The 9,632-nt window shown below is 64.0% G+C and overlaps 3 non-coding genes across 3 annotated transcripts; all 3 read right to left on the reverse strand.

The window, feature by feature from the left end:
* Positions 1–1,850: 1,850 nt before the first annotated feature.
* On the reverse strand, positions 1,851–1,969 carry LOC142868462 (5S ribosomal RNA). Its single transcript, XR_012917464.1, has one exon. It is a non-coding gene; the product is annotated as a 5S ribosomal RNA (ribosomal RNA).
* A 3,545-nt stretch (positions 1,970–5,514) lies between these two features.
* LOC142868465 (5S ribosomal RNA) lies at positions 5,515–5,633 on the reverse strand. Its single transcript, XR_012917466.1, has one exon. It is a non-coding gene; the product is annotated as a 5S ribosomal RNA (ribosomal RNA).
* A 3,540-nt stretch (positions 5,634–9,173) lies between these two features.
* On the reverse strand, positions 9,174–9,292 carry LOC142868466 (5S ribosomal RNA). The gene has a single exon (XR_012917467.1). It is a non-coding gene; the product is annotated as a 5S ribosomal RNA (ribosomal RNA).
* Between the last annotated feature and the right edge of the window lie 340 nt (positions 9,293–9,632).

Here is a 9,632-nt window from a genome sequence, read left to right on the forward strand (position 1 = left end):
CCACCCCGGGAAGACGACTGCAGGCCACGGCCCTTCCCACCTCCTCCTCCTCCTCCTCCTGCTCCTCCACCCCCCCGACCTCCCACCCCCCACCCCCGACATGGCGCAGGGCTCAGAGACACCTCAGACACTTGCTACCCAAAGTGCAAAGGGCATCAGTTGCTCCTCCAAACCCCCCCCCTTTGCCCAGCAGACCGCGTTGTCCAGCCAGCCCCCGGGCCTCCCTGGGGTGCCCAGCACAAAAGTGCAGACAACCACCGGACCCTCAATCTCAGTTTTCGGATGTTTTTGCCACTCTAAGGACCCGCAGGCCAGCTGGGCCTTCTGGCAGGACAGAGAGCCCCGGAATCCGACGTGGAGAGCTGGGTGTACGTCCCCACGAGGAGGCGGTCCCCACCTCCGCGGCTCTCCCCTTGCGGGGGGGGGGGGGAAAGCAGCCACGGGGCCTCAGAGAAGACACCAGGCTGGGCGCCCGCCCCACAGTGGGGGCACGTCCCCCGCAGGCCACTTAGCGACGGCCGCCGGCCGGCGGACGGTTGGGTGGCGCGAGACGCTGCGGCCGCCCTGCTACCGGGTTCCTGGGAGGGCGTCCTGGAACCAGCGTCCACACCAAGCCCTTGGAAGGCCCAGGCGACGGAGGAGCCCCGTCAGGCAGGGGCCGAGGACGGTGACGGCCCGGGCGGGGAGGAGCGTGTCAGGCAGGGGCAGAGGACGGTGACAGGCCGGGCGGGAAGGAGTCAGTCAGGCAGGGGCCGAGGAGGAGACGGGCTGGGTAAGGGTTAGGGTTAGAGTCAGGGCACAAGTCACAATCGCAAAGACCTGGAAGCGACCCGAGTGCCCATCGACCCACGAGTGCGTAAATGAAATGTGGCGCGTGGACACCACGGAGTGCTATTCAGCTAGGAGGAGCAGCGGTGAGAGGGCACCTCTCGTGGTTCTCCTGGCCAGAGCTGGAACCCGTTCCAGTAAGCCAGGTAGCCCAAGAATGGACACACGAGCACCACGTGCTCGCGCTCACCAGCAAATGGGTACGAACCGATGGACACCTAAGTGGACACAGAGGAATCACCTTCATCGGGTGGGTGTCGGGCGGGTGGGGGGAGGGGATGGGCATACACCTCCATTAGGAATGGGGTGGGTGCGCACCGACTGGGGGATGGGCGCACTTGAGGCTCTGACCCGAGGGGGGAGGCAGGGAGAGGGCAACGTACCCGACCCTAACATTGGTACCCCCACAATACGCTGGAACGACATCAGAGGTAAATGAATAAGAACACAGGGGGGAGGGGGGCACGGGCAAGACATGTCACCTTAATACTTGGACTCCCATCATCTGCTTGAAAAGAGAGAGAAAAGAAAATGCAATCATAGAGATAAGAGACACTTTTTAAAGATAATGAATCCGAAGAGAAAAGTAAAAGGAGGCCTGTGGAGCAGGTCTGGGTGTGACTCCGGATCCCCCAACATCAGGTGCCACCACCAAAGATTCCTACGTGTAGCCCATAGAACCCCAAAAGCAACGGGACGAGTTCTGGTCACATACTCCCTCCAAATGACATCCTGGCCTTCTTCTGGAACTCCCTCCCCTCTCAGACTCTCAAGGTTTCCTCCAGCGTGTCGGTTCCCACAGAGCAGACCTTTGGTCTGAGACCTGACAGTCCAGAAGCCACGCATGCTGCCGCGTGACGGCGGTGTCGCGGCTTGGGACAAGAGGAGGCCCCACGGTGCGGGCTGGGGCGCCAGGCACCGCGGCGGGCGCTGAGGGTGGGGGTGACCCCCACCCCGGGCCGCCGCCTCGCTCCCAGAGAGGGGACAGAACAGGAGGCAAAACAAAAAAAAAAAAAAGAAGAAGCCGACGGCACCCGGTATTCCCAGGCGGTCTCCCATCCAAGTACTAACCAGGCCCGACCCTGCTTAGCTTCCCAGACCAGACGAGGTCGGGCGCGTTCAGGGTGGTGTGGCCCTAGACGGCGGAGGGCGCCCCTGCCCCGCTCAAGAAGCCGAGCCTCTCTGCACTTCCCCGCCGCCTCCTCCCGCCCCAGGCCCCGCACCGGCGCTGACCCGCGCCGGGCCGGGCCTGTTGAGTTCACCGGCCGGGTCCGGCGGGCTCCGAGGGACGGGGGTGACAGGCGGGGCGGGGCGGGGCGGGCAGGGAGCGGTGGGCCGGGGTGGGGGGCTGTCTCTCTATACACACACAAACACACACACACACACACTCACACTCACTCACTCACACTCACACAAGATGCGCCTCCACGGCTGGACTCGCCAAGGTGGAGACCTTCCAGCCCCCTTCCTCTCCTCGCCTGGCCTCCTTCCCCTACCCGCCCCCCACCCCCAGCTCGTGGCCGCCCCCGCCGCCGCCGCCGCCGCCGCAGCCGCCGCCGATTGCGCACGCGCGGATCGCCCGCCCTTTGACCCCAGGCAGGGGCCGCCCTCCCCGACAACCCCTTTCAGCTGGGCCCCCCACCCTGTGGGTGGGCTGCCGCCTATTCCCCCGGGCCCGGGCTGGGGCACAGCGCATGGGGGAGGGGAGCGAGTGTATGGGGCGTCTCTCTCCCTCTCTAGGGATGTGTCCCATGGGTGGGGTGGCGTGGTTTGTGGGGCGCTGAAGAAATCAGTCCCCTCCATCTCCTACCTCTGGAAAACGCCCAAGCCCTTGGAGAACTGCCGGCAACGCGACGGGGGGGGGGGGGCCGGGACCCTCCTCTGCGTCCTCCTGTGGCCCAGTCCAAGGGGCCTGGGCCTGGCCGGGGCTGCATTGGACCCCGACCACCCTGGCGTGTGGACTCGCTAAAAATCGGCGATTAGATATTGGATTCCAGCTTCATTGAGGTCATTTCACTAATGAGTGCACCGGAAAGAGTTTCCTAATCCATCTGTGAGGGTGGCAACTGAAAGAGAATTTGAAAGCTGACAGAATAGGCGAGGAAAGGCATAGGAGATTTCCACACCCAGTAAGGAAGCCTTTCCCGAAATGGAAGAAAGAAACGAGCAAACAGAAACACCGGTAGCCCGCCAGGATCAGAGTCTGCCCCCGAGAGAAAGTACCCTGACCAGGTTCACCCGTGGGTGGGTGGCGAGCTAGCGGCATTCAGAAGAGCGAGGCCCGCAGTCTGTGCAGAAGACACCTGCACTCGGGTGTGTGTGGCGGCACGATTCACAAGCAGCTCCAGATGTTAAGCCAAGGAGAAGCCAGGGAGTTCCCAACGCCCCAGGTGTCCTCAGCCCATGACTGGCTGCTGGGGGAATGCGAAGCCCGGCTCCTTGTCTCAGAGCGGGACAACCAGGAGGTGTGACGTACACCCCGGGGTTCCCAGGAGGATCAGGCTGAAGCTGGGACTTGGCCTGAAAGTGTCCCCTCGCATGGCCACCCCCTTCCCCTTCCTGCTCCTCTACTCCTGGTGCCCCTCCATCCAGGGGCCAGACCTTAAAGAGTCACCCGCAAGAGAATCCTGGTCCCAAAGGAGCCTTCTGGGGGACCCGTGCTGAGAGAGGTTGTGGGCATGGCCCGCTGGGGCTCTGCCCGACCCAGGGCTGAGAGATGCAACCTCCCAGCTCTGGGTCCCTGCAGGGGAAGCGTTGGCAAGCACAGGGCCAGTCCTCCAAAGGCCCAGGTGCAGGGAGCCCAGGCCAAGCAGCCTGTGGAAGAAGCCACCCCGGGAAGACGACTGCAGGCCACGGCCCTTCCCACCTCCTCCTCCTCCTCCTCCTGCTCCTCCACCCCCCCCCCGACCTCCCACCCCCCACCCCCGACATGGCGCAGGGCTCAGAGACACCTCAGACACTTGCTACCCAAAGTGCAAAGGGCATCAGTTGCTCCTCCAAACCCCCCCCCCCTGCCCAGCAGACCGCGTTGTCCAGCCAGCCCCCGGGCCTCCCTGGGGTGCCCAGCACAAAAGTGCAGACAACCACCGGACCCTCAATCTCAGTTTTCGGATGTTTTTGCCACTCTAAGGACCCGCAGGCCAGCTGGGCCTTCTGGCAGGACAGAGAGCCCCGGAATCCGACGTGGAGAGCTGGGTGTACGTCCCCACGAGGAGGCGGTCCCCACCTCCGCGGCTCTCCCCTTGCGGGGGGGGGGGGGAAAGCAGCCACGGGGCCTCAGAGAAGACACCAGGCTGGGCGCCCGCCCCACAGTGGGGGCACGTCCCCCGCAGGCCACTTAGCGACGGCCGCCGGCCGGCGGACGGTTGGGTGGCGCGAGACGCTGCGGCCGCCCTGCTACCGGGTTCCTGGGAGGGCGTCCTGGAACCAGCGTCCACACCAAGCCCTTGGAAGGCCCAGGCGACGGAGGAGCCCCGTCAGGCAGGGGCCGAGGACGGTGACGGCCCGGGCGGGGAGGAGCGTGTCAGGCAGGGGCAGAGGACGGTGACAGGTGACAGGCCGGGCGGGAAGGAGTCAGTCAGGCAGGGGCCGAGGAGGAGACGGGCTGGGTAAGGGTTAGGGTTAGAGTCAGGGCACAAGTCACAATCGCAAAGACCTGGAAGCGACCCGAGTGCCCATCGACCCACGAGTGCGTAAATGAAATGTGGCGCGTGGACACCACGGAGTGCTATTCAGCTAGGAGGAGCAGCGGTGAGAGGGCACCTCTCGTGGTTCTCCTGGCCAGAGCTGGAACCCGTTCCAGTAAGCCAGGTAGCCCAAGAATGGACACACGAGCACCACGTGCTCGCGCTCACCAGCAAATGGGTACGAACCGATGGACACCTAAGTGGACACAGAGGAATCACCTTCATCGGGTGGGTGTCGGGCGGGTGGGGGGAGGGGATGGGCATACACCTCCATTAGGAATGGGGTGGGTGCGCACCGACTGGGGGATGGGCGCACTTGAGGCTCTGACCCGAGGGGGGAGGCAGGGAGAGGGCAACGTACCCGACCCTAACATTGGTACCCCCACAATACGCTGGAACGACATCAGAGGTAAATGAATAAGAACACAGGGGGGAGGGGGGCACGGGCAACACATGTCACCTTAATACTTGGACTCCCATCATCTGCTTGAAAAGAGAGAGAAAAGAAAATGCAATCATAGAGATAAGAGACACTTTTTAAAGATAATGAATCCGAAGAGAAAAGTAAAAGGAGGCCTGTGGAGCAGGTCTGGGTGTGACTCCGGATCCCCCAACATCAGGTGCCACCACCAAAGATTCCTACGTGTAGCCCATAGAACCCCAAAAGCAACGGGACGAGTTCTGGTCACATACTCCCTCCAAATGACATCCTGGCCTTCTTCTGGAACTCCCTCCCCTCTCAGACTCTCAAGGTTTCCTCCAGCGTGTCGGTTCCCACAGAGCAGACCTTTGGTCTGAGACCTGACAGTCCAGAAGCCACGCATGCTGCCGCGTGACGGCGGTGTCGCGGCTTGGGACAAGAGGAGGCCCCACGGTGCGGGCTGGGGCGCCAGGCACCGCGGCGGGCGCTGAGGGTGGGGGTGACCCCGACCCCGGGCCGCCGCCTCGCTCCCAGAGAGGGGACAGAACAGGAGGCAAAACAAAAAAAAAAAAAAGAAGAAGCCGACGGCACCCGGTATTCCCAGGCGGTCTCCCATCCAAGTACTAACCAGGCCCGACCCTGCTTAGCTTCCCAGACCAGACGAGGTCGGGCGCGTTCAGGGTGGTGTGGCCCTAGACGGCGGAGGGCGCCCCTGCCCCGCTCAAGAAGCCGAGCCTCTCTGCACTTCCCCGCCGCCTCCTCCCGCCCCAGGCCCCGCACCGGCGCTGACCCGCGCCGGGCCGGGCCTGTTGAGTTCACCGGCCGGGTCCGGCGGGCTCCGAGGGACGGGGGTGACAGGCGGGGCGGGGCGGGGCGGGCAGGGAGCGGTGGGCCGGGGTGGGGGGCTGTCTCTCTATACACACACAAACACACACACACACACACTCACACTCACTCACTCACACTCACACAAGATGCGCCTCCACGGCTGGACTCGCCAAGGTGGAGACCTTCCAGCCCCCTTCCTCTCCTCGCCTGGCCTCCTTCCCCTACCCGCCCCCCACCCCCAGCTCGTGGCCGCCCCCGCCGCCGCCGCCGCCGCCGCAGCCGCCGCCGATTGCGCACGCGCGGATCGCCCGCCCTTTGACCCCAGGCAGGGGCCGCCCTCCCCGACAACCCCTTTCAGCTGGGCCCCCCACCCTGTGGGTGGGCTGCCGCCTATTCCCCCAGGCCCGGGCTGGGGCACAGCGCATGGGGGAGGGGAGCGAGTGTATGGGGCGTCTCTCTCTCTCTCTAGGGATGTGTCCCATGGGTGGGGTGGCGTGGTTTGTGGGGCGCTGAAGAAATCAGTCCCCTCCATCTCCTACCTCTGGAAAACGCCCAAGCCCTTGGAGAACTGCCGGCAACGCGACCGGGGGGGGGGAGGGGGGCCGGGACCCTCCTCTGCGTCCTCCTGTGGCCCAGTCCAAGGGGCCTGGGCCTGGCCGGGGCTGCATTGGACCCCGACCACCCTGGCGTGTGGACTCGCTAAATATCGGCGATTAGATATTGGATTCCAGCTTCATTGAGGTCATTTCACTAATGAGTGCACCGGAAAGAGTTTCCTAATCCATCTGTGAGGGTGGCAACTGAAAGAGAATTTGAAAGCTGACAGAATAGGCGAGGAAAGGCATAGGAGATTTCCACACCCAGTAAGGAAGCCTTTCCCGAAATGGAAGAAAGAAACGAGCAAACAGAAACACCGGTAGCCCGCCAGGATCAGAGTCTGCCCCCGAGAGAAAGTACCCTGACCAGGTTCACCCGTGGGTGGGTGGCGAGCTAGCGGCATTCAGAAGAGCGAGGCCCGCAGTCTGTGCAGAAGACACCTGCACTCGGGTGTGTGTGGCGGCACGATTCACAAGCAGCTCCAGATGTTAAGCCAAGGAGAAGCCAGGGAGTTCCCAACGCCCCAGGTGTCCTCAGCCCACGACTGGCTGCTGGGGGAATGCGAAGCCCGGCTCCTTGTCTCAGAGCGGGACAACCAGGAGGTGTGACGTACACCCCGGGGTTCCCAGGAGGATCAGGCTGAAGCTGGGACTTGGCCTGAAAGTGTCCCCTCGCATGGCCACCCCCTTCCCCTTCCTGCTCCTCTACTCCTGGTGCCCCTCCATCCAGGGGCCAGACCTTAAAGAGTCACCCGCAAGAGAATCCTGGTCCCAAAGGAGCCTTCTGGGGGACCCGTGCTGAGAGAGGTTGTGGGCATGGCCCGCTGGGGCTCTGCCCGACCCAGGGCTGAGAGATGCAACCTCCCAGCTCTGGGTCCCTGCAGGGGAAGCGTTGGCAAGCACAGGGCCAGTCCTCCAAAGGCCCAGGTGCAGGGAGCCCAGGCCAAGCAGCCTGTGGAAGAAGCCACCCCGGGAAGACGACTGCAGGCCACGGCCCTTCCCACCTCCTCCTCCTCCTCCTCCTGCTCCTCCACCCCCCCGACCTCCCACCCCCCACCCCCGACATGGCGCAGGGCTCAGAGACACCTCAGACACTTGCTACCCAAAGTGCAAAGGGCATCAGTTGCTCCTCCAAACCCCCCCCCTTTGCCCAGCAGACCGCGTTGTCCAGCCAGCCCCCGGGCCTCCCTGGGGTGCCCAGCACAAAAGTGCAGACAACCACCGGACCCTCAATCTCAGTTTTCGGATGTTTTTGCCACTCTAAGGACCCGCAGGCCAGCTGGGCCTTCTGGCAGGACAGAGAGCCCCGGAATCCGACGTGGAGAGCTGGGTGTACGTCCCCACGAGGAGGCGGTCCCCACCTCCGCGGCTCTCCCCTTGCGGGGGGGGGGGGGAAAGCAGCCACGGGGCCTCAGAGAAGACACCAGGCTGGGCGCCCGCCCCACAGTGGGGGCACGTCCCCCGCAGGCCACTTAGCGACGGCCGCCGGCCGGCGGACGGTTGGGTGGCGCGAGACGCTGCGGCCGCCCTGCTACCGGGTTCCTGGGAGGGCGTCCTGGAACCAGCGTCCACACCAAGCCCTTGGAAGGCCCAGGCGACGGAGGAGCCCCGTCAGGCAGGGGCCGAGGACGGTGACGGCCCGGGCGGGGAGGAGCGTGTCAGGCAGGGGCAGAGGACGGTGACAGGCCGGGCGGGAAGGAGTCAGTCAGGCAGGGGCCGAGGAGGAGACGGGCTGGGTAAGGGTTAGGGTTAGAGTCAGGGCACAAGTCACAATCGCAAAGACCTGGAAGCGACCCGAGTGCCCATCGACCCACGAGTGCGTAAATGAAATGTGGCGCGTGGACACCACGGAGTGCTATTCAGCTAGGAGGAGCAGCGGTGAGAGGGCACCTCTCGTGGTTCTCCTGGCCAGAGCTGGAACCCGTTCCAGTAAGCCAGGTAGCCCAAGAATGGACACACGAGCACCACGTGCTCGCGCTCACCAGCAAATGGGTACGAACCGATGGACACCTAAGTGGACACAGAGGAATCACCTTCATCGGGTGGGTGTCGGGCGGGTGGGGGGAGGGGATGGGCATACACCTCCATTAGGAATGGGGTGGGTGCGCACCGACTGGGGGATGGGCGCACTTGAGGCTCTGACCCGAGGGGGGAGGCAGGGAGAGGGCAACGTACCCGACCCTAACATTGGTACCCCCACAATACGCTGGAACGACATCAGAGGTAAATGAATAAGAACACAGGGGGGAGGGGGGCACGGGCAACACATGTCACCTTAATACTTGGACTCCCATCATCTGCTTGAAAAGAGAGAGAAAAGAAAATGCAATCATAGAGATAAGAGACACTTTTTAAAGATAATGAATCCGAAGAGAAAAGTAAAAGGAGGCCTGTGGAGCAGGTCTGGGTGTGACTCCGGATCCCCCAACATCAGGTGCCACCACCAAAGATTCCTACGTGTAGCCCATAGAACCCCAAAAGCAACGGGACGAGTTCTGGTCACATACTCCCTCCAAATGACATCCTGGCCTTCTTCTGGAACTCCCTCCCCTCTCAGACTCTCAAGGTTTCCTCCAGCGTGTCGGTTCCCACAGAGCAGACCTTTGGTCTGAGACCTGACAGTCCAGAAGCCACGCATGCTGCCGCGTGACGGCGGTGTCGCGGCTTGGGACAAGAGGAGGCCCCACGGTGCGGGCTGGGGCGCCAGGCACCGCGGCGGGCGCTGAGGGTGGGGGTGACCCCCACCCCGGGCCGCCGCCTCGCTCCCAGAGAGGGGACAGAACAGGAGGCAAAACAAAAAAAAAAAAAAGAAGAAGCCGACGGCACCCGGTATTCCCAGGCGGTCTCCCATCCAAGTACTAACCAGGCCCGACCCTGCTTAGCTTCCCAGACCAGACGAGGTCGGGCGCGTTCAGGGTGGTGTGGCCCTAGACGGCGGAGGGCGCCCCTGCCCCGCTCAAGAAGCCGAGCCTCTCTGCACTTCCCCGCCGCCTCCTCCCGCCCCAGGCCCCGCACCGGCGCTGACCCGCGCCGGGCCGGGCCTGTTGAGTTCACCGGCCGGGTCCGGCGGGCTCCGAGGGACGGGGGTGACAGGCGGGGCGGGGCGGGGCGGGCAGGGAGCGGTGGGCCGGGGTGGGGGGCTGTCTCTCTATACACACACAAACACACACACACACACACTCACACTCACTCACTCACACTCACACAAGATGCGCCTCCACGGCTGGACTCGCCAAGGTGGAGACCTTCCAGCCCCCTTCCTCTCCTCGCCTG

The sequence above is a fragment of the Microcebus murinus genome, unplaced genomic scaffold, assembly GCF_040939455.1.
Source record: "Microcebus murinus isolate Inina unplaced genomic scaffold, M.murinus_Inina_mat1.0 scaf031_hap2_Mmur4.0, whole genome shotgun sequence".
In the NCBI taxonomy this organism is placed as follows: Eukaryota; Metazoa; Chordata; class Mammalia; order Primates; family Cheirogaleidae; genus Microcebus; species Microcebus murinus.